The sequence below is a fragment of the Stenella coeruleoalba genome (genome assembly GCF_951394435.1).
Source record: "Stenella coeruleoalba genome assembly, chromosome: 6".
Lineage (NCBI taxonomy): Eukaryota > Metazoa > Chordata > Mammalia > Artiodactyla > Delphinidae > Stenella > Stenella coeruleoalba.
In genome coordinates this window covers 43,629,095-43,654,121 of record NC_137151.1, presented here as the reverse complement: position 1 = coordinate 43,654,121, position 25,027 = coordinate 43,629,095, and the positions used below count along the sequence as shown (strand labels likewise).

Genomic DNA, 25,027 nt, shown 5'->3' with positions numbered 1-25,027 from the left:
TTAGTGTCCAAGACACCAAGTCTCTAAGAGAACAAATCTCAGGTGTCCTTGGTGAGGTTCTAAATCTTAACATTGGGAGTGTAGGGATTTTACTTGCTATTTGAAACACAATATTCTGATGCTAACACTTCTCACTCTAGAAAACCAGGGTAGACAAAACTAGAAGTGGGTATTGGGGTGAAGGAGATCGTCTTTCTCAGTGGTATCCTACAGTGGATTACAGAAGGGTGTGAACTCATGATCTCTAAGTAGAACAGAGCGCTGCTAACATCAGTTCTGTCTTTAAGGAAGTCTGGGCTCTGCGTGGATTTTGGGCTGAGGTACAAAACAGTTTCTCTATTTTCCCAAATAGTTCACCCCTCCCTAATTATAGCTCTCAGACAAATGTTTTGTTACCATCAGAAAGCAGGCAAAGCAGGAAGGAAATAATCAGGCATTTTCACTTAGAACATTGAATTTTAATACCGTTTTCCTCTTGCTAACAGACCTTTCAATTTTACTTCTTACATGTTTTAAGTATGATCAATTTTACCTTTCAAGATATTATTCCTCATCCATAAAAATTACACAAAAATTGCCATAAACAAGCTGACTGAAAAGGAACAATCCTTGCACATTAAAAAAAAATAACCTTCATGTTTATAGAAATAATAAAGCCCATGCAGTACTTCTTTTAAAGATCTTGCTCTAAACAAACTGAATTATTCATGCATAGAATTGTACAGCATTAGAACACCTGTTTTCAATCATGCATAATGTAAAATCACTCATTACCTCACAAGAGCCTCTACATCTCCAGCAATCAAATGGCATTGAAACAGTAAAACAGGTGCCTGGCAGGTGGATCCAAGCAGATGTTTTGGGCTTGCATGCCTTTTCTTGTACAGGTGTGATGATCTTGTTTTCAACTGCATAATTGCCATTTAAATAAGTAATATTTAATTCTTATGTACTTTAATATTTAATTTTTGCTTCTTCAACTTCTCTCCCACTTTGCCACTGCCTGGGCTTGAGGTGGATTTGAAAGCTTTTGGGACCCTGTAAGGTGGAGAAATGCCAGTTGAAGGTGAAGTTCCACTGTCTTAGACCTTCATGGTGAAGGGACCCTCCATTTAAAAGTAGCTTCTGGGAGCATGTGGAATTTTGGCAGTGTGGCTCACTACTGAACAGGAAAGAAAAAGTGACTTTTCCTTGTTAGGTATCATCCAAAAGTCATATTTAACCATTTCTTCTCTGCATACCATGAATTTTAAATTAAGTCAATGCAAATCTATGAGTGCAAGTCAGAAAGAGAACATCTTTCTTCAGCTGCCAATACACAATTTATTGAACTTCTGCAAAGAGAGCTCAGTGTGTATTTTCCTTGCGAGGCATCAAAATGCATTTGCTTAAGCATGTTTTAGTAAAACATTTTTAAGCCTCAGCTGGAAATAAGGTTTTCACTTCGTACTAGATTTATCCAATATAAATTCATCCAAGCGTAATAAGTAATGCAGCCTTCAACAAGGGGTGTTGTAGGCACCTTATTTCCCTGTCTGTTTGTATAGTTCTTTTTTTTTTTAATAATCAACAAATTTAGCATCAGTGGAAGGTGCTATGTTGAAAGCTGAAAAGACAGGAAACTTTATTTTTGAGAACAGGTGCAGCATGAAATTCTATGGCGTCCCATCAATGCTGTCATTCTTTGTAAATCTTTGTGCCTGTTTTAGCCATGGGTTTACAGTGAGTTAGGCTAATGGAGTGGAATTACAAGTCCATTCTGCTGACATAGTTGGTGGTTTGGGCACCCATATATATCTCACAAATTAAAGCCATTGTCATGGCAGGCAAGTGAACACAAGGATCTTATCAAGAACAAAGTATATCTTTGACATGTTACATTATATCATCCATGTTTGAGATGACCTATGCAGAAATGTTCAAATATTTCTATGTAAAGAGAACAATGTTTTCAGTCATCCAAATATTGTGTTAATCCCATTCGAGTATGTAGATATTTCTAAGTATCCAGATATGTGGGATCATTCATGTACACCAAAGACCCAGAGATGGTTCCCTTTCTTTCCCCCATTCCCAAGATGGTTTGTCTCTTTGTAGACGTGGCCATGATATTAGCTACCTGTATAATGCTCTTTCAAAAGAAGATACCCTAAAATGAATGAAGAAATAATCATATTGTACCTACTCTACCACTTAAAGTGTTAGAAGTATTTAAACTAATTTAGTGGATTTTTTAACGTTTTTATTGGAATATAATTGCTTAACATTGTTGTGTTAGTCTCTGCTGTATAATAAAGTGAATCAGCTATAGGTATACATATATCCCCATATTCCCTCCCTCTTGCATCTCCCTCTCACCCTCCTTACCCCACCCCTCTACGTGGTCACAAAGCACCGAGCCGATCTCCCTGTGCTTTGCTGCTGCTTCCCACTAGCTATCTATTTTACATTTGGTAGTGTATATATGTCAGTGCCACTCTCTCACTTCATCCCAGCTTATTCTTCCCCCTCCACATGTCCTCAAGTCCATTCTCTATGTCTGCGTCTTTACTCATGTCCTGCCCCTAAGTTCTTCACAATTTTTTTTTTAGATTCCATATACATGTGTTAACTTACAGTATTTGTTTTTCTCTTTCTGACTTACTTTACTCTGTCTGACAGACTGTAGGTCCATCCACCTCATTACAGATAACTCAATTTCGTTTCGTTTTATGGCTGAGTAATATTCCATTGCATATATGTGTCACATCTTTTTTATCCATTCATCCGATGATGGACACTTAGGTTGTTTCTATCTCCGGACTATTGTAAATAGAGCTGCAATGAACATTGTGATACATGACTCTTTTTGAATTATGGTTTTCTCAGGGTATAGTCCTAGTAGTGGGATTGCTGGATCGTATGGTAGTTCTATTTGTAGTTTTTTAAGGACCCTCCATACTGCTCTCCATAGTGGTTGTATCAATTTACATTCCCACCAGTAGTGCAAGAGGGTTCCCTTTTCACCACACCCTCTCCAGCATTTATTTGTAGATTTTTTGATGATGGCCATTCTGACCGGTGTGAGGTGATACCTCATTGTAGTTTTGATTTGCATTTCTCTTAGTGATGTTGAGCATACTTTAATGTGTTTACTGGCAATCTGTATATCTTCTTTGGAGAAATTTAGATCTTCTGCCCATTTTTGGATTGAGTTTTTTGTTTTTTGATACTGAACTGCATGAGCTGCTTGTATATTTTGGAGATTAATCATTTGTCATTTGCTTCATTTACAAATATTTCTCCCATTCTGAGGGTTACCTTTTCATCTTGTTTATGGTTTCCTTTGCTGTGCAAAAGCTTTGAAGTGTCATTAGGTCCATTTGTTTATTTTTGTTTTTATTTCCATTTCTCTAGGAAGTGGGTCAAAAAGGATCTTGCTGTGATTTATATCATAGAGTGTTCTGCCTATGTTTTCCTCTAAGAGTGTTATACTGTCTGGTCTTACATTTAGGTCTTTAATACATTTTGAGTTTATTTTTGTGTATGGTGTTAGGGAGTGTTCTAATTGCATTCTTTTACAGGTAGCTGTCCAGTTTTCCCAGCACCACTTATTGAAGAGGCTGTCTTTTCTCCATTGTATATTCTTGCCTCCTTTATCAAAAATAAGGTGACCATACGTGTGTGGGTTTATCTCTGGGCTTTCTATTCTGTTCCATTGATCTATATTTCTGTTTTTGTTCCAGTACCATACTGTCTTGATTACTGTAGCTTTGTAGTACAGTCTGAAGTCCGGGAGCCTGATTCCTCCAGCTCCATTTTTCTTTCTCAAGATTGCTTTGTCTATTCAGGGTCTTTTGTGTTTCCATACAAATTGTGAAATTTTTTGTTCTAGTTCTGTGAAAAATGCCAGTGGTAGTTTGATAGGGATTGCAGTGAATCTGTAGGTTGCTTTGGGTAGTACAGTCATTTTCACAATATTGATTCTTCCAATCCAAAACATGGTATATCTCTCCATCTGTTTGTATCATCTTTAATTTCTTTCGTCAGTGTCTTGTAGTTTTCTGCATACAGGTCTTCTTTCTCCTTAGATAGGTTTATTCCTAGGTATTTGATTCTTTTTGTTGCAATGGTAAATAGGAGTGTTTCCTTAATTTCTGGTTCAGATTTTTCATCATTAGTGTATAGAAATGCAAGAGATTTCTGTGCATTAATTTTGTATCCTGTTACATTACCAGATTCATGGAATAGCTCTAGTAGTTTTCTGGTAGCATCTTTAGGATTCTCTGTGTAGAGTATCATGTCATCTGCAAATAGTGACAGTTTTACTTCTTTTCAGATTTGGATTCCTTTTATTTCTTTTTTATCTTTGATTGCTGCCACTAAAACTTCCAAAACTATGTGGAATAATGGTGAGAGTGGGCACCTTGTCTTGTTCCTGATCTTAGTGGAAATGTTTTCAGTTTTTCACCATTGAGGACGATGTTGGCCGTGGGTTTGTCATATATGGCCTTTATTATGTTGAAGTAAGTTTCCTCTATGCCTACTTTCTGGAGTGTTTTTACCATAAATGGGTATTGATTTTTGTCAGAAGCTTTTTCTGCATCTATTGAGATTATCGTATGGTTTTTATCCTTCCATTTGTTAATATGGTGTAGCACATTGATTGAATGCATATATTGAAGAATCCTTGCATTATTGGGATAAACCCCACTTGATCATGGTGTATGATCCTTTTTATGTGCTGCTGGATTCTATTTGCTAGTATTTTGTTGAGGATGTTCGCATCTATATTCATCAGTGACATTGGCCTGTAGTTTTCTTTTTTTGTGACATCTTTGTCTGGTTTTGGTATCAGGGTTATGGTGGCATCATAGAATGAGTTTGGGAGTGTTCCTGTCTCTGCTATATTTTGGAAGAGTTTGAAAAGGATAGGTGTTAGATCTTCTCTGAATGTTTGATAGAATTGGCCTGTGAATCCATCTGGTCCTGGGCTTTTGTTTGTTGGAAGATTTTTAATCACAGTTTCAATTTCAGTGCTTGTGATTGGTCTGTTTGTATTTTCTATTTCTTCCTGGTTCAGTTTCAGAAGGTTGTGCTTTTCTAAGAATGTGTCCATTTCTTTCAGGTTGTCCTTTTTATTGGCATAGAGTTGCTTGTAGTAATCTCTCATGATCGTTGTATTTCTGCAGTGTCAGTTGTTCCTTCTCCTTTTTCATTTCTAATCCTATTGATTTGCATCTTCTCCCTTTTTTTCTTGATGAGTCTGGCTAATGGTTTATCTATTTTGTTTATCTTCTCAAAGATCCAGCTTTTAGTTTTATTGATCTTTGTTATTGTTTCCTTCATTTCTTTTTCATTTACTTCTGATCTGATCTTTATGATTTCTTTCCTTCTGCTAACTTTGGGTATATTTTGTTCTTCTTTCTCTAATTGCTTTAGGTGTAAGGTTAGGTTGTTTATTTGCGATGTTTCCTATTTCTTGAGGTAGGGTTGTATTGCTGTAAACCTCCCTCTTAGAACTGCTTTTGCTGCATCCCTTAGGTTTTGGGCCATCGTGTTTTCATTGTCATTTGTTTCTAGGTAGTTTTTGATTTCCTCTTTGATTTCTTCAGTGATGTCTTGGTTAATAAATAGTGTACTGTTTAGCCTCCATGTGTTTCTATTTTTTACAGTTTTTTTTCCCTGTAATTGATATCTGGTCTCATAGTGTTGTGGTTGGAAAAGATACTTGATATGATTTTAATTTTCTTAAATTTACCAAGGCTTGATTTATGACCCAAGGTATGATCTATCCAGGAGAATGTTCCATGAGCACTTGAGAAGAAAGTGTATTCTCTTCTTTTTCAATGGAATGTCCTATAAATATGAATTAAGTCCATCTTGTTTAATGTATCATTTAAAGCTTGTGTTTCCTTATTTATTTTCAGTTTGGAAAATCTGTCCATTGGTGAAAGTGGGGTGTTAAAGTCCCCTATTATGATTGTGTTACTGTCGATTTCCCCTTTTATGTCTGTTAGCAGTTGCCTTATGTATTGACGTGCTCTTATGTTGGGTGCATAAATATTTACTGTTGTTGTATCTTCTTCTTGGATTGATCTGTTGATCATTATGTAGTGTCCTTCTTTGTCTCTTATAATAGTCTTTATTTTATAGTCTATTTTGTCTAATATGAGAATTGCTACTCTAGCTTTCTTTTGATTTCCATTTGCACGGAATATCTTTTTCCATCCCCTCACTTTCAGTCTGTATGTGTCCCTGGGTCTGAAGTGGGTCTCTTGTAGAGAGCATATATACGGGTCTTACTCATGTATCCATTCAGCCAGTTTATGTCTTTTGGTTGGAGCATTTAATCCATTTATATTTAAGGTAATTATCACTATGTATGTTCCTATTACCACTTTTTAAATTGTTTTGGGTTTGTTATTGTAGGTCTTTTTCTTCTCTTGTGTTTGCTGACTAGAGAAGTTCCTTTAGCATTTGTTGTAAAGCTTTTGGTGGTGTTGAATTCTCTTAACTGTTGCTTGTCTGTAAAGCTTTTAATTTCTCCATCAAATCTGAATGAGATCCTTGATGGGTAGAGTAATCTTGGTTGTAGATTTTTCCCTTTCATCACTTTAAATATATCCTGCCACTCCCTTCTGGCTTGCAGAGTTTCTGCTGACAAATCAGCTGTTAACCTTATGGGGATTCCCTTGATTGTTATTTGTTGCTTTTGCTTTGCTGCTTTTAATAATTTTTCTTTGCATTTAATTTTTGATAGTTTGATTAATATGTGTCTTGGAGTGTTTCTCCTTGGATTTATCCTGTATGGGACTCTCTGTGCTTCCTGGACTAGATTGACTCTTTCCGATATTAGGGAAGTTTTCAACTATCATCTCTTCAAATCTTTTCTCAGTCCCTTTCTTTTTCTCTTCTTCTTCTGGGACCCCTATAATTCGAATGTTGGTGCATTTAATGTTGTCCCAGAGGTCTCTGAGACTGTCCTCAATTCTTTTCACTCTTTTTTCTTTATTCTGCTCTGTGGTAGTTATTTCCACAATTTTATCTTCCATGTCACTTATCCATTCTTCTGCCTCAGTTATTCTGCTATTGATTCCTTCTAGAGAATTTTTAGTATCATTGATTGTGTTGTTCCTCATTGTTTCTTTGCTCTTTAGTTCTTCTAGGTACTTGTTAAACGTTTCTTGTATTTTCTCCATTCTATTTCCAAGATTGTGGATCATCTTTACTATCACTCCTCTGAATTATTTTTCAGGTAGACTGTCTATTTCCTCTTCATTTGTTTGGTCTGGTGGGTTTTTACCTTGCTCCTTCATCTGCTGCGTATTTCTCTGTCGTTTCATTTTTCTTACCTTACTGTGTTTGATGTCTCCTTTTTGCAGTCTGCACGTTCATAGTTCTCGTTGTTTTTGGTGTGTGCCCCCAGTGGCTGAGTTTGATTCAGTGGCTCAAGTAGGCTTCCTGTTGGAGGGAACTGGTGCCTGTGTTCTGGTGGATGAGGCTGGATCTTGTCTTTCTGTTGGGCAGAACCAAGTTTGGTGGTGTGTTTTGGGGTGTCTGTGAACTAGTATTATTTTAGGCAGCCTCTCTGCTAATGAGTGGGTTTGTGTTCCTGTCTTGCTAGTTGTCTGGCATGTGGTGTCCAGTACTGTAGCTTGCTGTTCTTTGAGTGGAGTTGGGTCTTAGCATTGAGATGGAGATCTCTGGGAGATTTCTCGCCAACTGATATTACATGGGTCTGGGAGGTCTCTGGTGGTCCAGTGTCCTGAACTCAGCTCTCTAACCTCCAAGGCTCAGGCCTGATACCTGGCCGGAGCATCAAGACCCTGTCAGCCACATGGCTGTCACCGGAAAGCTTCCTGGAATCTTCCTCTCTGATGCATTCAGAAGTACTACTCAATTTAATGGATTTTTGTAGTCAGATCAGAAAGTTAACCAACAGGTCTTAATTTTTCACCTAAGTATTACTGAAAACTCACTATATATATTCTTTTTCAGATTCTCTTCCCTTATAGATTACTACAAAATATTGAGTATAGTTCCCTGTGCTATACAGTAGGTCCTTGTTGTTTATCTATTTTATATGTAGGACTGTGTATATGTTAATCCCAAACAATTTATTCTCCCAACCCCTTCCCTTTTGGTAACCATAAGTTTGTTTTATATGTCTGTGGGTCTATTTCTGTTTTGTAAATAAGTTCATTTGTATCTTTTTTTAGATTCCACATATGAGTGATATCATATGCTATTTGTCTTTCTCTGTCTGACTTATTTCACTTAGTATGATAATCTCTAGTTCCATCCATGTTGCTGCAAATGGCATTATTTCATTTTTTTATGCCTGAATAATATTCCATATTCTGTGTGTGTACCACATCTTTAAGGGATGCAATATTTTAAATGGGATACTGCATTGTATTGACTGCAACAGATAAACAAATAAAACATTTCATGAAATACTACTGAATTGTTTCATTTCCAAAGAAAGTAGTGCCTTGGAATCTATTCGAAGATTGTAAGGGTTGTGGCTAGAGTAGCTCCCACAATTTACCTAGTCTTCAAGGATTAGAAGGTAATGTTCATTCTCCACTAATCACTCTTTTCACCAGAGCTTGAAAAAATATCTTGTGCAATAACTGCCTGCTTGCTATAATTCTTTTCCTACTGGTCTGCTTTCAGGAGACTGAAGGATACCCTTCTTCCACTGAAGTGGAGAATGACAGGACAAAGAAATACTCCAATGTATATTAAGAAGTTATGGAAAATTGATATAAACCTCACTTGCTTAGAAGGCAACCAGTATTCAAGCAAGTCTTAGCTTAGAAAACTAGACAAATTTTTTTTCTAGAAAATACTATGCATAGGGCATTGAGGAGGATGCAATAAATAGGCACAGAATTATTCAAAGAAAACAATTTAAAACTCTAACTTAATCCCACACTCCAAAGCCAAAATATCGCAGCGTATTACATAAAAAAATCAATATTTCCTGGGATCCATCCCCCAAGAGGTCCATTCCCAAAGATCTACAATAAAAGGCCTGAAACACTTAAAGACCAAAATTCTTAAGTATAGCTGTTGTTTAAAAATGATATTAAAAAGTAGTATTTTATAGTTTAGTTCATTTGGGGGAAGTTGAAATTGATGGTTAGCAACTGGATTGATATGTATGTGATCTGGTTACCTTCCCTTAAGTGCCACAAGCCATAGAGAATCTCCTGCCCTTATGACAATTGCAATGCTGGGTTGGTTTCCCACATCTTCCCCTTGTAACTCCGTGTAAGTTCCATGAGTTTTCCACAGTTGAGACCCTCCTCCCTGTGTAAGGCTTTGATGATAAACTTCCACAGGGCCTCTTGCTTCATTAATTATTTCACCTCCACATTTTTCACTTACCGTTGTCTGTCCCATGACTCAAATTTCCCCAAACCAGTGCCAGTTTTAGGTGTTTTATCTTTCTTGGCATATAATGAGTATCTACAAAGTTGCACTGCTAGAACTGAATAATTTGTGCTGCAGTTTTTCATTATATCTTACAGATACAGGGTCATGGTCTTTCCTACATGATCCACATAAAAATATCTAGAACCACTAAACAAGATCAATATTTTTTCTGCCATTTTCCTTTTATTTATTTTTGTAATCATTATTTCTCAACATCCATTTTCTTAAAACCTACTTTTAGAAATTTTAAATCCCAAGTGAGTCATTTTTCCAACTTTTGGGGGAACTTTGCTTTCTTCAGAGTCAGAGGACATGAAAAACCTTGTCCATAAACTGAAAAAAATTCCAGGTCACATATTTTCAGCATCTACTAGAAAGTCAAAGATCTAGGACAGCATATGAAGCTCAACTGAAATTATAACTACTGTCTGTAGTTAAATGCACACTAACTACAGTATTTAGCTACTTGGGCCCATTTCTTCAAGATTCTAATTCCTGTCCAGTTCACTAAATGAGTCATTCTCTTCCACTATCCCCCATTTTTATCATACCTGGATGGAAGGTGCCAGTTAATTGTTTGCATGTAATGTGATCATTCATAATGGACCATTTGAATGATAGCAAGGATAGATGATTACCAACACACAAACAAGCAGTACATGTTTGATAAGATCAGTGTAATATGAACATATCCTCTATTTTATTCATATTAGTAAGGATTCTGTCTAAAACATTTGTATTTATTCTAAAATAGAAGCTAATTTTGAGATGAAGAGAATGAAATAACATTTACTAAGATAGTAAAAATAAAGTGTAATGAGATGATTCAAATGGATTTGTAGCATTTTAAAATTTCTCAGAGTTATCATTTTGAATATCAAACCTCATTCTATTATATATGATCATACAAAGAGGTTAAAGTGGTTTTTCACTTGGTGGAATACCATAACTATAATTTTCTGTTTTTAATATTTTAGCAAAAATAATTTAATTAATGTAATTTTTGTTTTCTGTCCTCAGACTCTTTGTTGAAGAAATTGTTCAAGTTCTTACATAAAATATGGTTGTCTATGCACTTATCAGTCATTTTTACTAGAAGTACATGTGAATTTTCTGCTCATTTTGGACCATATGTGGCAACATTCAATGCAAATTAGTCAAGTGAATTAAATTTATGGGAAAAAACCTATGCTTTTCACTTAAAATCTTACTTCATGTTACACTGAATTAACTTTTATGAAATGATTCAGGCCAAAATTAAATTTTACATTTTAAGACTTTATACAGGCAATGAAGGAATTGTTATTTTGGAAAACCTTTCTTTTCTTCAAAATACCTTATAAAGTTTCATTCAAAATCAGTCATACATTATTTATCATTTTTTTCATTTTTGTTAATCTGAGTATCTACAATACTATTCAAAAATATACATGAATAATTTGTTCATAATATTATTCCTTATAAAGAGCTATATTATTTAAATATTTTAGACAATCCTATTTGCCACATAAAAAACATTAAAATACCTGTATATACAACTCAAAACTAAAAGCGTTAATTATCAGGCATATTCATATATTTAAGAATTAAAAGTTATTCTGTTGTTTTTTTGGAGTAAGGCAAGAAAAGGATGGGCTTCTTTTGGAAAAGTGAGACTGGTATCGAATACTACCATAATCAAATTACTTAGTTAACTATATAATTAAGTACATTTTCCTTTGCATGTAATGAACCTGAGGGAAAATATTAAATCAAAATAGTAGCTCTAGTGAGGGACCAGAGGTCAAATATCAAAATACTTTGCTTAGTAAGAACCATTATAATATCACATTCAATAGTCAACAGATACTTACTGAGTGCAACTGCTTTTGAGGCAACATTTCAGGCACTTGAGGTATACCACTGAACAAGGCGGATGGACATCTCTGCCCTCTTGGGACTTCTATACTAGCAAGAAGAGACAGAATAAAACCAACATAATAAGTAACATATATAAGTAACATAATAAGTAAGCAAATGATATAGCCTGTTAGAAGGTGGTAAGTGCTATGAAAGAAGAAAAAGTAGAGCAAGTTAGGTGGGGGGAAGGAAATAAGACTCTAAAACGTAGGGTGTACATTGTAGTAACAAGTAGGGTGCTCAGTGTGGGCAACCTCATGCAGCAGGTGACAACTGAAAGAGGTAAAGAAAATTAGGCAAGTGGACATATAGGGGAAAGGGTATTCCAGAAAGAAGAAATAGCTAGTGCAAAGACCGTAAGGCAGGAACAGGAATGCCAGTGCCACAAAAGCACAGTGAGTGGAGGAGAGTAGTGTACGAGGTCATGGAAATAACTCGGGCCAGATTTTTTAGGTCAGCAAATATTTCTGTGAAAAGCCCAATGGTAAGTATTTTAGGCTTCGCTATACACAGTCTTTGTTGCCAACAACTCATTTCGACCTATGTAGTACCAAAGCAGCCATAGATAAAATATAAGTAAATGTAAGTGTCTAGGTTCCAATTAACTTCATTTATGGACATTGAAAGTTAAATTTCACATAATTTTCACATATCCTACAGTTAAAAAAAAAACACCCTTTTTTAACCATTGAAAAATGTAATAGTATCCCTAGCTCATGGGTTACTAAAACATGTCAGTGGGCAGATTTGGCATACGGGCCATAGCTGCCAACCCTTTATGTGACATGGTTACCATTGCAAGGATACTGGCCCTTAGGTCCAGTGAAATGGAGTTTCAGTGTGGGATTTTCAGCAGAACAACAGCATGATAGGTCTTACAATTTCTAAAGATTGCTCGGGTGGCTGTGCTGAGAATAAAAGTTACAGGGCGAGGATAGAATGAGGAAGACCTCATTAAAAGGTTGATAGGGAATTCCAGGCAAGAGATGACGAAGGCTGAGACCAAGGTGTAGTAGTGGAGGTAGAGAGGAGTGGTCAGATTCCAGACCTGTTTCGAAGGGGGAGCCAGTAGCCTTCCTGGCTCTTTATGCACACACAGAGTACAAAATTACACAGAGGCACAAAAGTTGCCTCCTGAGCAACTTGCAGAAAAAATAAAGACATTACAATTAAACTAACCTTGATTCAAACCCCATCTCACCATTAATGCGACATCAGAAGAATAACTCTCCCATGCTTAGTTTCCTAAGGGTGAAATGGTGATGATATTTATCTCACAGAGCAAGTCAACTGTAGAGAAAATATCAGGTATTCAATGGTAGCACTGCATTATGTGACATGAGTGTCATACACTTGTCACAATTAATTCTTCTACCACCCAACAAGGCAAGGTTGTGTCACGTCCTCATTGTGGAGAACATGAGCACACACTGCAGTCCTGCCCAGTATCATGCCGGCTGTTCATTGCAGTGCTGAGTTTGAAACTCATTCCACCTGACTCCAGAACCCATGCTGTTAACCACTATGCAGTGCTGCCTCCCTGGAAAAATTACGATTCATTTTTCATAAAATCAGAAACCCACCACCAAATGACTTAACTTTCAGAGCCTAACTTAAAGCTGGGTACAGCAGATCAAGGATTAGAAAAAGGAAGCAAAACAACAATAAATACAGCCTGATGTTAAGAAAGGAGCCAAGCAAGAAGTAAAAGGATTGTAACAAGTATGCACAGGAAAGAAATTTGGGAAAAGAAAATTTTAAGGCAAATAATACCACATCACATTGGGTCTTGATTATCCATGAAGACAATTCTCTTTCATAGGAAAATAGGAAGACACAAATTCAGTCATTCACTGGCTAAGTATTTTAGAGTGCCAAGAACTATCGCTGAAACTTAGAAATATAAGCAAAGAAGCTAGATATGGCACCTGCCCTCTTGTAGAAACCATCATTTGTGATTAAAGGGGTCTATTTTTTGTGGGGTTAAGTGACCCTCAATACCTTTGCAAAAAAAAAAGAGAAAAATCAGAATGGCAGAAACATAATCCAATCTCCAAAGAGGAGGAGTACAATTATTGAAGTTGCAATAGGAGTTTTGTGTTTGCTAATTGCTTAAAGGGAGGGTTCAGGAGAGTGAAGAAGGGAACACTAAATATTAAACTGAATGGATTCTTACTAGTCGCTTGTCAACTAAAATGACCACCTGTATTAGGGTGCTGCTGTCTCCCAGGTTGTCAGAGCCACGAACATCAGCAGAGACTGAGGGTATCCAGATGCAGAGGGGAAAGGAAAAGAGACTAACAAGCATAGTTATAATAAAGAAAAGATTATGTCAGACGGCATGTACTGGTCAAGGTAAATTTGGTTAATAATGGAAAATATACATACCAATGTAAGAGAACATATGGCAAAAAACTTGAGAATGATATGAAGTATGAAGAAATACACTTGTGAATATTATATATTTTGATTGATTTATAATCAAAATATATGGATCTCTACATGAATATTGACCAAAAGAAGAAAATATCTTGAAGGAGAGAATATCATATCCTCACATCTGAGGCAGCTCTATTGTAGAGATAGCCATTGTGGCAGCTAAGTTCTCTATTTTTCCCTTAAAATCTCAAATCCCGATCCAGGCATAGCCCCTGCTTTCAGTAATGTTGGTCACCCCTGCACACCTAGCATTGCCTGCTGGCTGGTGACAGTATCTCCTTGATGAGGAGGCCGGGGCCAGTCCCAGGCAGCTCTCCTTTCAGCCTGACAGCTGCATATCCCAGGTGGTCTGACATTTGAGATGGAGGCTGTGGATAAGATTGAAGGTGTTTTAGGAAAGAAGTAGGCTGTGAATAACACCAAGACTTCATCCAGATGGAATCACTCATGAGACAACCTGAGATAGTCTATTACTGCCCATATGTCTTCTAGGTCTCCGAAGGCCAGGCTCCATTGATTTATTAGAAACCCACTATTTATGCTTTTGGCTCATCTCACAACAGACTACAGTAAAGGATTTATCAGAGACGCTGCTGTTTCTGGCAGCTGTTGGAATTTTATAAGTTCTTTAAATAAAACAGCCTCCATAAATATCCTAGTAAACATCAGACAATAAAGTAAATATTTGGGGGTGAGATTCAGTTTATTTCCTTTTAATACACACCACCTTTTTACAAGTTCCCTTCTGAGTGCAGCCCCATGGCAAAACCTTTTACAGAACATACCTATTTTAGGTAAATAAATAAATATGTGACTCCAAAGAAGTCAAACTTACTAGATATAGCTATGCTCACAGTATTGCTTAAACACTATTTTTCCCTTGCAGATAAGCCTTGGAAGAATTATTTCATCATTTTACCAGCACAAACAGTTGTTACTAGTGTATCTTATTTATAGATGGTTCTTTGAGGAACTATAGCAATATAGCAAAATATCAGTTATTTCATCACACTGGTGAATTTAATGAACCTGAAGGTGTGTGTTATTTTAGCACTTGCTGTAGCTCCTGTGAAAACCCAGTGGTGCTAAAATCTGTAAACCTGTCATTGCTTAAGTAATAACCTTGTTAAAAGCATCTTCATTTAACTTACTTTAGCTTCTGCAGGATGTAGGTTTTATTTTATCAGTGCAGAGAGTAGGTGTTTCAAACCCAAACCACTTATTGGAAATATAATTAATTGTAGTTCATTAATTTATTCACAGTGTTATTGCTTTTATTCTAACACTTAGGTTAAATTAAATATTGTCTGGAATCTAGTACCCATTTTCAATTTTTTACAAACTCTTAATTTATATTGAAGTTCTGTGGTTACAAGAATAAATTTTAGTCTGCACCAATGAAAATGTTCATTTTAATTTTTAATACTCCTTTATGTGAGGCACAATGACTCTTCCTCCCCTATACACACTGTAGATTGAAGAAAAAGCACATTTTTGTTAATCTGCTTGGAATGGATTTGAGTTTATTCTTGCCTTTTAAAATGTGGAGAAAATTGGATATTGATGGTAGGTGTTCAGAATTATCAGTTGATTTCTGCAAGAACACATCTACAATTATTGAAATGCTGGCAATAAAAGTGGGAACTCCCTCCTATTTAGAATTATTTATGAAAAGAGAGGAAGGAAGGGAGAGACAGAGAGTGTGGATGGAAGAGGACAAAAACTGTAATTTGTATAATTATAGTCTCAAAACAAAAACAAACTTTCTATAATTACCTAGATAGGCCAACAGCAAGGTGTATGATAAAAGCTATATGTTATCAGCCACTTTGAAATCCTTGGCTGATTGCAATAATGCAGTCAGTAAATACTGACACATGTTCCGTTCGTTCTATGACCACATCTAGAAGAACGTTATAAAAGGTGTCGGTGGCCAACCACTGTTTCATTGCCGAGTGACATTAGTTAAACAGCTACTAGCCTGATAGGTAGATTAAGATTCCTATCAAATTTTCTTTCCCCAAAAGGTATCAAGAAAAATGCAGGATAGAAATAGTACAATAGGCCCACTTGGTAATAAATTGAATCTGTCAAGGTGGTTTTGTTTCTGAATCCATTATTTTTAATAAACTTAAAAAAAAAATTTTTTATAATAATCAAGATACCTTTGTAAAATCCCTCCAAATTGTAATCCTGATATTATTTTTTTCTACTCCTCTAACTATAAATGTTGATTTTAAATTTGGGGCTAGAGAGAGTGAGGAGAGGAAACACATCAAGAACTAAGACAATTTCTTGGGTTATTTTCAACATGTAAAATTATAACTTTAAACATTGTTTTCTGTTTAATGATTTTTGTCTTTTAGATGAAGGTTCTTAGAATTATTAACATTTAGACTGGTTGAAGTGTGGGTCATTCAAATAATAGTATATTTAAATACGCAGTGAAAAAAGTTTGAAAATTGCATATATACTTTTGCTGTTATTGTTAATCTCTTTTTGTAACATACCTATTACTAAAAACTTTCTTTAGTAATTCAGTTAATGTTTATATGCCTTGAATAAATGTCATTTTTAATCAGAATATTAAGCAACCATGTTAATTTTTGTTTTGTCTGACAGTTAGTATAGTTTCTAAATAATACCCAGACAAGAGATTACACAATTGTATCTTTCAATAATATACACTTTAAATGTACGTGAAAGTTAGAAAATTTTAATAAAATTCACACTTATATCAAGGATATTTTTAAATTAAATCTATTGGTTGTTGGTATCTGTGAACTCTTAAGAATAAACACCTGCAGTGTTTTATTATGTAAAAAGGTGGTTTAATTGCATCATATTTATCACAGACGAATCAAGCCCTATTCAGAAGATAATAATGACACGGTAATTGGATCAGTAATTGGTTCAGGATGATTCAATATTGTACTAATAATCATAAATACCGCTGTCTTCTGCTTTGATTCAGGGCTGACATGCTAATATAGATTGGATTTAGAGCACTAAATATTAGTGAACTGGATCTAGTATTAATGTCTAGATCCTTGGTTTGGCTATGCCAGCCAGAAACAGGTATAAAAGATATACACCACTTGAAAACATATTTTAAATTGCAATATGAATTCAGTCAATGTACTTTATTGGCTTTCCTTAACTATTAATTTCTGAAACCAACATCTTCAATATATGGAGGCGGAAGGGAGTAGAAATAAAGGCATTTCCTTATTTTTCTTGTAAAAATGATCATTTTGGATGAGTAATGCAGTTTTTACATTTGATCGAACAAGTTACCATGGATGATGTGACATGATGACCTGGTGGGCAAAATTATTCATGTGCCAGTTATGTAATGAAGGATATGAAAATCATTCCCATTACACACTGTGTTCAGCAGACACTTGGCGGTTAAACAGGACTATTTCTTAGCCAGTGTGGTGGCAGCCTTTCACTGAGAGCCAAAGGAGAGGGAGGCTCATTATGTAGGAAACAATGATCCTTATTCACTCAACATGGAAACTTGCCTTACAAGTGCACATTGGATGGCTCTGGGCTGGAACAAAAATGGCATATCCCCTGTTATCAGTGGAACAGAAACCCAGGATCAACATGCCTGGCTTGGAATGCTGCCTACTGGGGATAGAAATGGATATATTCAGGCATTTGTTTATTTATGATCATTTCTATGGATTGGAGGGGTTGGGGATGTGCTTACTGTCCACCCCTGCTGATCTAGGTCTCTTTTGTGGGAAAAGGAGAGAGGGGCAGCTCACAGGTGCCAATAAAGGATGTAACTATGCAATTTTAACTCTGAAGTTATAAGACTGTGCTGGAGACAACTGATTAGATGTGTAATGTTTACCTGGCAATGGAATAGTTCTTTTTCTATTATTTTAACTAAACATAGGATGATGGCATGTACAAAATCTATGTATAGGACCAAAAGAATGTCATAGGGTATGGAACCACTGCTTCCTGGTGAAGAACCCAAACATAATGATAACACATTTCCTAAGAATAATAGAGAGGTTGATGAGACCAATGGATCTATAGAGGATTTGGATTACCCTGTTACCTCTCTTGCTTTTGGCTTTTTGTTATTTACAAATTGGGAATTTGAAATGGAATTTACTCTCCAAAGGTCACTATAAAGAAAATGAATATAAAGCTTATCAAATCTATTATTTATACAGATGCTCCAGGATGAGTATTGAGATTCTTTCCCATCATTTATCTCTGTTCTAATTATTTAAAATAATCTTTGAAGGTAGGCATAGAGTGGCGTGATTAATTTCTCATTGCCAAAGTCAGGCAGGAAACACAAGTAGATGAACCATGTGTTGGGAAAAAAAAATGCCAGAAAGTACTACACCAGTGTCCTTTAAGAGTTTTTGATTAACCCAGTGATTCCACTCAAGGGAGCAGGCTTCAACCTGTACTGGTGTTCTCAAATCTTCCCTCTTCATGCAAGGTATGGAAGACACAATTTTCTCAGCATACACTCAGTTGAATCTTTTCTAATGGCATCCATGTTGGCGCTATTTTCTAGGTAGGCATGGAGGGATGTCTTCATCATTCGCAGGAGTCTGGGTTTACTGCCAAAGGCAATGATCCAATTCCACAGGCGAGGGAAATAGATAATTTCAGTTCCCAAATCAGCATTGCATCCAGTAACACCTGAGCAATGAAAATCCTGTGGCGTCTATATTCAAGAGCCAGGAAATTCCATGTGTTGATGGAATCAAGTTCTCTCCTAGGTGGAGTGACTGTTTATTGTTTAGTATCCATGAAAGGAAATCTGCAGTCAAATAGCAGCCAGACGTCACACATTCCCCATGTATCTACGCCTCAGTGGCTCCAGTGCTGAACCAACTGCTCAGGAGTTACAGGATAACTAATTTACTTGGTCTTATTTCTCCCTGAAACTCTACGTGTAGTTGTGGTTCACTGGTTTAGTGACGTGAATGAAGGGAATTCACTGCACTTCAAATCTCTCATTACACCTTAATTAGGACACCAGCTAGAAATATCAATGTTTTAACAACTGTAGCAGACAAGGTTTCTTTTCCTTCTTTAATCACATATTGTAAAGCAGATTGAAGTACTTTATCAATGTTTTCTTCTTTTGTTTTTTTTCTAGTGAGAATCCACGGTTAAGTATACTAACATAAAAACTAAGGCTATGATGTTTCCATTTTAATTCTCAGCTCAGTCAGCAACAGAGTGATAAATGATAACAGTAATCACAGAAAATACATTATTAAGGAGTAAAAATGCATAACTATTAAGTTTTTGTCGTGTTGAATTTTGTTTTTTGTGTTTTTTTCTTAACAGAAATTTTGCCACTGAGGCAAATCATACTTTTTTTGTTGTTGTTACTTAGTAAATTTCCAAGTAATTAAAATCTTTTTTTCATCACCATTTTGACTTTAGAAACCTGTTTTGGGACCACCAACTACCAGTGTCCTTAACTCGGAGCACCTGAGTAACCTCTCCTGTGAGGTGCAGTTTTGTTGTAGACAACATCTGAATGCTTGTAACATCTGGATCATAAATAATAAAAAGGTAGTTTTTAGGTGTCAGCATAACAGTCTATAGCAAAGGAGGGAGAACATTTTACCTAGTATTTATAATTATTTAAATATTTACCTTCCCCCCAAACAAGGTTACAATAAATTTCCAATTAACAACAAGATAAAATAAATATAACTTTAAAAATATGCCTTTAAATCAAAGAAAGAAGACAAACAATACTAAAATTTAATCTGTCCTTTGGGGCAGGAGACAGCTTACAGGTTCTTGTCAGCCAGCTAAATGACAGTCAGAAAAGATCATGTGACTGGGGTCTAAAAACTAATTAATCTCCATAAAGCTGTAAGTGAGGTAGGTAAGATGACTTGAAATCTGATTACATTATTGCATTTAAGGGGAGAAAATGCGGCATGTATTTTTCATGTTGATTTTAACCACCTGAGCCCTTAATGATGTTTTGTACCTTGGAAGAAAAATCATATTTCATCCATATTTTAAAAAGAACTACAAAGATGCTACTGTCAGTATATGAGTTACGTATTTGCTGTAAATAATATGAAAATGAATCATGTAGGATGCCTCTGTAAAGTTTTCAAAGAATAAGTAATTCTTTGAAAGGTAGATTCACTGTGAAAAGGAAGCCATAAATCGTAAGACTAAAAGAAATTTACAAAGATATTTAAAGGAAATAATAATTTTACTATTCCCAGCCCTACTTCCATAAAAAGCAAATGATTAGGTAGTATATTTTGGCTATTGGACATTTATGTGCTACATTGTTATTAGTTCTAAAGTTTAAGTCCTATTCAAAATAATTCTGAAAATTGATGAAAATATCACATTCTCTACCACTTCCATTATTCTAGTCATACACAACATATGTAAATACTTTGAATGTTAGAAGGAGTCATTCAGAATCCCATGGAACCTTCTTGTATGCTTCACAGCTAATTCTTTTTTTGATTGCTTTAACAGTTACGTAAAAGAGACTTCTAAGCAATGGTTCTTTAAATGTGTTCTCCTTTTATCTGCAGCAGAAGAACAAGGATTATAGAATAATAATTTGAAACATTATGTCTGGAATGCTGTGAAAATAATCCTCATTAGATTGGAATGAGCCCTGAAGAGAGAGAGAGAGAGAGAGAGAGAGAGAGAGAGAGAGAGATAGAGAATATGTGTGTGTGTGTGTGTGTGTGTGTGTGTGTGTGTGTCTTGGGGGGAGGGGAAAGTTATGTGTATTTCAGAAAGAAAAAGAGAGAGACAGAGACTTGAAATTTTATTAATAAACACTATCAATCATAGATTATGTAAATTATATATCTGCAAAAATTTTATTTAAAAAATTGGAAGCACTATATTTGAGTTAAAATACAGTCAGGGAATTTATTGCTACCAGGTAATCCATTGTATACTGAACACAGAGAGAAGGTGACAGGCAGAATACATTCTCTAGTTTGCTTTATTAAAATTAAAATTGTAATTTTTTCATAATAATATTAATGAACGTGTGAGCAGACTGAATCACAAAAATAGAGTACCTCTCATTGAGAATCTGAAAGCATTTTACAAATGAAGGGCTTTTTCTACTCTATTTTATATGAACAAAGTTTTTGTGAGTTAAAGTACATTCAGTATTTTAGGGAAAAGTTATCATTGTTCATCTTGGCAAAAATATGCTAGTCAACTTTCTCCCAGTATGCAAACTTTAGAGGTGTCATAAAGGAGAGGTTTGGTTTAAGATTCAGAAGGCAAGAAATATCTTTTGTTCTTCGTTTTTCTTTTCTCTAATCATCTTAAGATGAGCATGCATATAGTATACGGATAGATACACACCCAAAGATATATTTGTGTGACAGGAGGGCAGCTAGAATACTCTTGACAGGAGGGCAGCTAGAATAGAGTTGTCTGAACCAGGCAGAGTGATGGAAAAGCCACAGGAAGGAAAGGAGAGCTTCAGGAAGGAGAGCTGCTCCCTCTTTTCTGACCTCTGCCTTCACATCCATCTAATCGCCTCTGTATCCCTTCCTGTTATCCACTATCTTTCCACTTTGCCCTTTGGGATACAGAATATGGAAAACATTTTCCCCGACCTGAATAGGCATTTATAAGCAGCTACTTCCTGAGTTCAGTGAATATTTTTAGACCTTAAAAAACACTGTACTTCCTATGAATGATGATATCAGTTAAAATATTATTACTATTATTTTGGATTAAGTTATCACTGCTTAAATATCCCTGGTTTATATTTCCAATCACTGAAAATTTGAAACCTTAATAGAATTCTTGCTAATGGGTAACTAGTCAATATCCATGGTTAAAACTGAAAGGAGGTAAAAATGGAAATTACGGCACTGTGGAGAATTCTAAAACTTTATGTTAAGAATTTCTAAAATGACCTATATGCAAAATAATTTACAGGAGTATCACTTGAAATTATTTTAAAGAATGTTTAGTGGGAGACCAGGGTATACCTGAGGTATAACACCCTTCTGTTGAACTCTAAATTCTAAGCAGAATTTTGTTCTATTGTGTAATGATGCACAAAGGCCAGACCATTCCCACCAACTGTACTACAGAAAAATCTTCTGAGCCTATACACCATCAATTCACTTTCCTTACATAATCGAAGAGACAAAGCTTGCCACTCAAGATCAAGGAAAACAGGGATGGAAGAGAAAAGATTGAGATTGAGTATTCAAAGAAAAAGCTAATATAATTCTCTGTGCTGGTATCTTTCTCCCTCCTTGTTTGTTTACTCTTAATATTACAGAATTGATAAGCAGTTTAAAAAATTCTGAGATCCAAAAATGTGTCAACATTACAACACGTTGAATTTTTTATCTGCTTTAAAGTGTGCCCTCAAAAGCTTGCTTTTTTGAAGCAGTCATTTGCATAAATGGCTTAACTAGCCAACGCTTCTGCAGTGGTGAACCAAATTTTATTGGGGTTGTGGAATTAGGTTTCTTCTCTTTCTTTTCTTTTTTCACTTTCTTTCTGCCTGACAAGGTATTTGCTAGCATATCTGAAATTCGGATTTAAATTGAGATCTACTTTGACAATTGAGGGACAGATTTACGAAGCACCAAGACTTCTAATTGGTAGTTTGATTTGAGTGTCTGTGTGCCTGTGTTTGTTTTTTTATGTACTTATGTACCTATTTCTACATCCATTCATCCACTTACTTATGGACAGAACATTAGATAAAAATCCACTTTCATGAGAAAGATAGGCAAATTCTTGTTTAACATAAAAGCCACTTCAACTATTAATTAATTATGATTACAGAAAATCCCCATTGTGACAGAATATCATTTAACTTCTAAAAACTAGAAGCAGTGACAGCACACATTTTTATAAAACTCTACCATGTAATAATTTTGTGTAAAGAAAGATTGTCCAAACTGATCTTTGAAAGGAGCTTAAATTACCAATCAAATATACATAACCCATTTCATTTGTTAAGGTCTTGATTTTCTATATTATTTTGGCTTTGTTTTAACAAATACGCTTGGCCATAATGAAAATAAACCTGCTGAAGTCTACGAGGCCTGAGACAAGCTATAACACATTTCTGCACCGCGGGGTGGGCTCCTGGGATGCCTACTGAGAAAATGCCTGCCCACTGAGCATGCCCAGACTATTAAAATGAATTGACATGTTAATGCTGACAGGAAAAGAGCACAAGAGAGCTTGCTAAATTACTGCTCAGTCAGGCACTAGGAATTCCTGAGTGGCTAACTCCTGAGCAAAACCCACAGCAAGCACAACAACATCAACAAAACTTTATTGTCAAATGCACCAAAACAAACAAACACTAACAGGGCTGTCATGTTAGTAATCCACCTGCCCATAAATCATATGGATTTTAATCATACCTGCCACCTTAGCCGCTTATCCCCAGAGAAATTGTTTTCTTTTTGCTCCCTCCTTCACTCGCTTTCAATTATCTGGAAGCTGGTTCACGTGTTTATTTATTTATCTAAAGTTCACATACAGTATGCATGCACAAATTTTCTCCAGGGGTTTGGACCAGGCAGATCATAGGAGGATGCAGTGGAGCGTAGCAGCTAACAGCTCAGATGAATGTACTCAGTCTCAAAAACCTGCTTTGGACCATGATGACAAGGAAAGGGGAGGACAGAAAGTAATTAGTGTGTGTACAATGATTGATTATGGCTTAATATTCAGGCATTTCACCTTTAGACCACTATAGGTAGACTTAAAGAATGATGAAACAGGAAGTCCTCGTAGTTTTTGAGAAGCAAGGAAGAAAAATCTGCTTCTCCACATTTAAGTCATTTGCTTTCGCTTCTGCAGAGGTGGAATAAAGTTTATTCACTTTTAAACACGTATGTTTGATCAGTCTATTCACTGCATCTAAGAATTGTTTAAAATCTCAAATATTAAGATGAGCATAAGAAGTGACTTCTAGCCTTGGGCAGGCAGACAGGAGATGAAAGGAAGCTGCACATTTCAGATGAAATTATTAGTTTTAATAGTCTCACCACTGTGTTGTCTTACTCCCAGGAACAACTTCAGAAAATAATACCAATTTGGCTACTCAAGGAATAAGTAGTGAACTGCTCATGACCCTTTCTCAGCTCCAGGAGGTGAAAGGGGAGAACAGATGCATTGTGGAGTCCATATCCTTTAGACATAAAAATCATTTTCATGAGACCACATTGGCCCCAAAATAGATATGTTAGATATGGCAAATTCAGGAGAAAGAAAACTTTCACTTTATCTGTCTGATTCAAGCGTTTTTGATACTATGGTGTGTGTGACTGTGTGTGTGTAAGTCATGATGGCTTTTTATGCACATTCTGATCTACACTTGCCAAACTGTGTATTAGCTCCATCTCTAGATAGAATCTGTTGAGAACACCCATAGAAATTAAAAGGATCACATGGAGTTTGACATTTTGCAAAATGAAAGAATAATGGATGTATTATATTGTGTGTTTTTTCCTTTTAGTAAAAATGTCTGACCCTTGGGAAGCTTGGCTAGAAGTTTAGAAGTCTGAATCATTTTTCTTCCTTTTTATGCTCAAAATATATAAGAATTTAATTTCTTCAGCTTCATATTTTCCTTGATATTTCAGTAAATTTGAGATATCCTTCTTGTTCATAAATCATGAACTAAGTAATTGAAGTTTACCCTAAAATAATTTGGTGTCTTTTGACTTTGCATCTTATATCCAAATGCCCAGATAAACAAATCTCCCTGCTCTATTAACTTCTATGTCTGTCTTCTTATAACTGTGACCAAGGACATGCCACAGAACATAAGAGATATTTGACCTTTAACCTCAAGTTTGAAAGAATAAATAATCCATCTCATATCAGATGTAAAATTCTAGTCTTCCAAAATGCCAGATTATTTATATAAAATAGACACAGGTAAATATTTTTGGGTAGAAGCTAAATCATCAAGTTACATTTCATATTTTACCATTATATGGTTATATTTTACAGATTGTGATCATGGTTTTTTGTTTTCTATGATCTTCCCTAAAAATTATATTCACTAATCTATTCAACAGTTACTTATTGAGCACCTGATATGTGTCAGGTAGTTGCCAGATCACAGTGTCTCAGGTAAAATACTCCTTGTTTGACAAATTTAATTTAGACAGATCAATCTATATCTATTTATCTATCTATATATCTATCCATCTCATTTCAAAAATATCAACTTTAAAGTCCAAAATTAAACTGAACATGGTTT

At 35.6% G+C, this 25,027-nt stretch overlaps 1 protein-coding gene across 28 annotated transcripts in view; it reads right to left on the bottom strand.

The window, feature by feature from the left end:
• The window catches only part of LOC307187576 (uncharacterized protein), a 791,299-nt gene that overhangs the window by 51,636 nt on the left and 714,636 nt on the right, over nucleotides 1-25,027 (bottom strand). For 15 of the 28 annotated variants that reach the window (XM_079923804.1, XM_079923803.1, XM_079923777.1 and 12 more), the window contains 4 exons: nucleotides 23,175-23,402; nucleotides 14,010-14,132; nucleotides 12,505-12,615; nucleotides 11,165-11,368 (listed from right to left, as the gene is read on the bottom strand). The gene's annotated coding sequence lies outside the window, so the exon portion shown is untranslated. Of the gene's footprint in view, nucleotides 1-11,164; nucleotides 11,374-12,504; nucleotides 12,616-14,009; nucleotides 14,133-23,174; nucleotides 23,406-25,027 lie in introns of those variants that run through there. The other 13 variants (XR_013828646.1, XR_013828647.1, XM_079923778.1 and 10 more) reach the window with 8 other exon arrangements.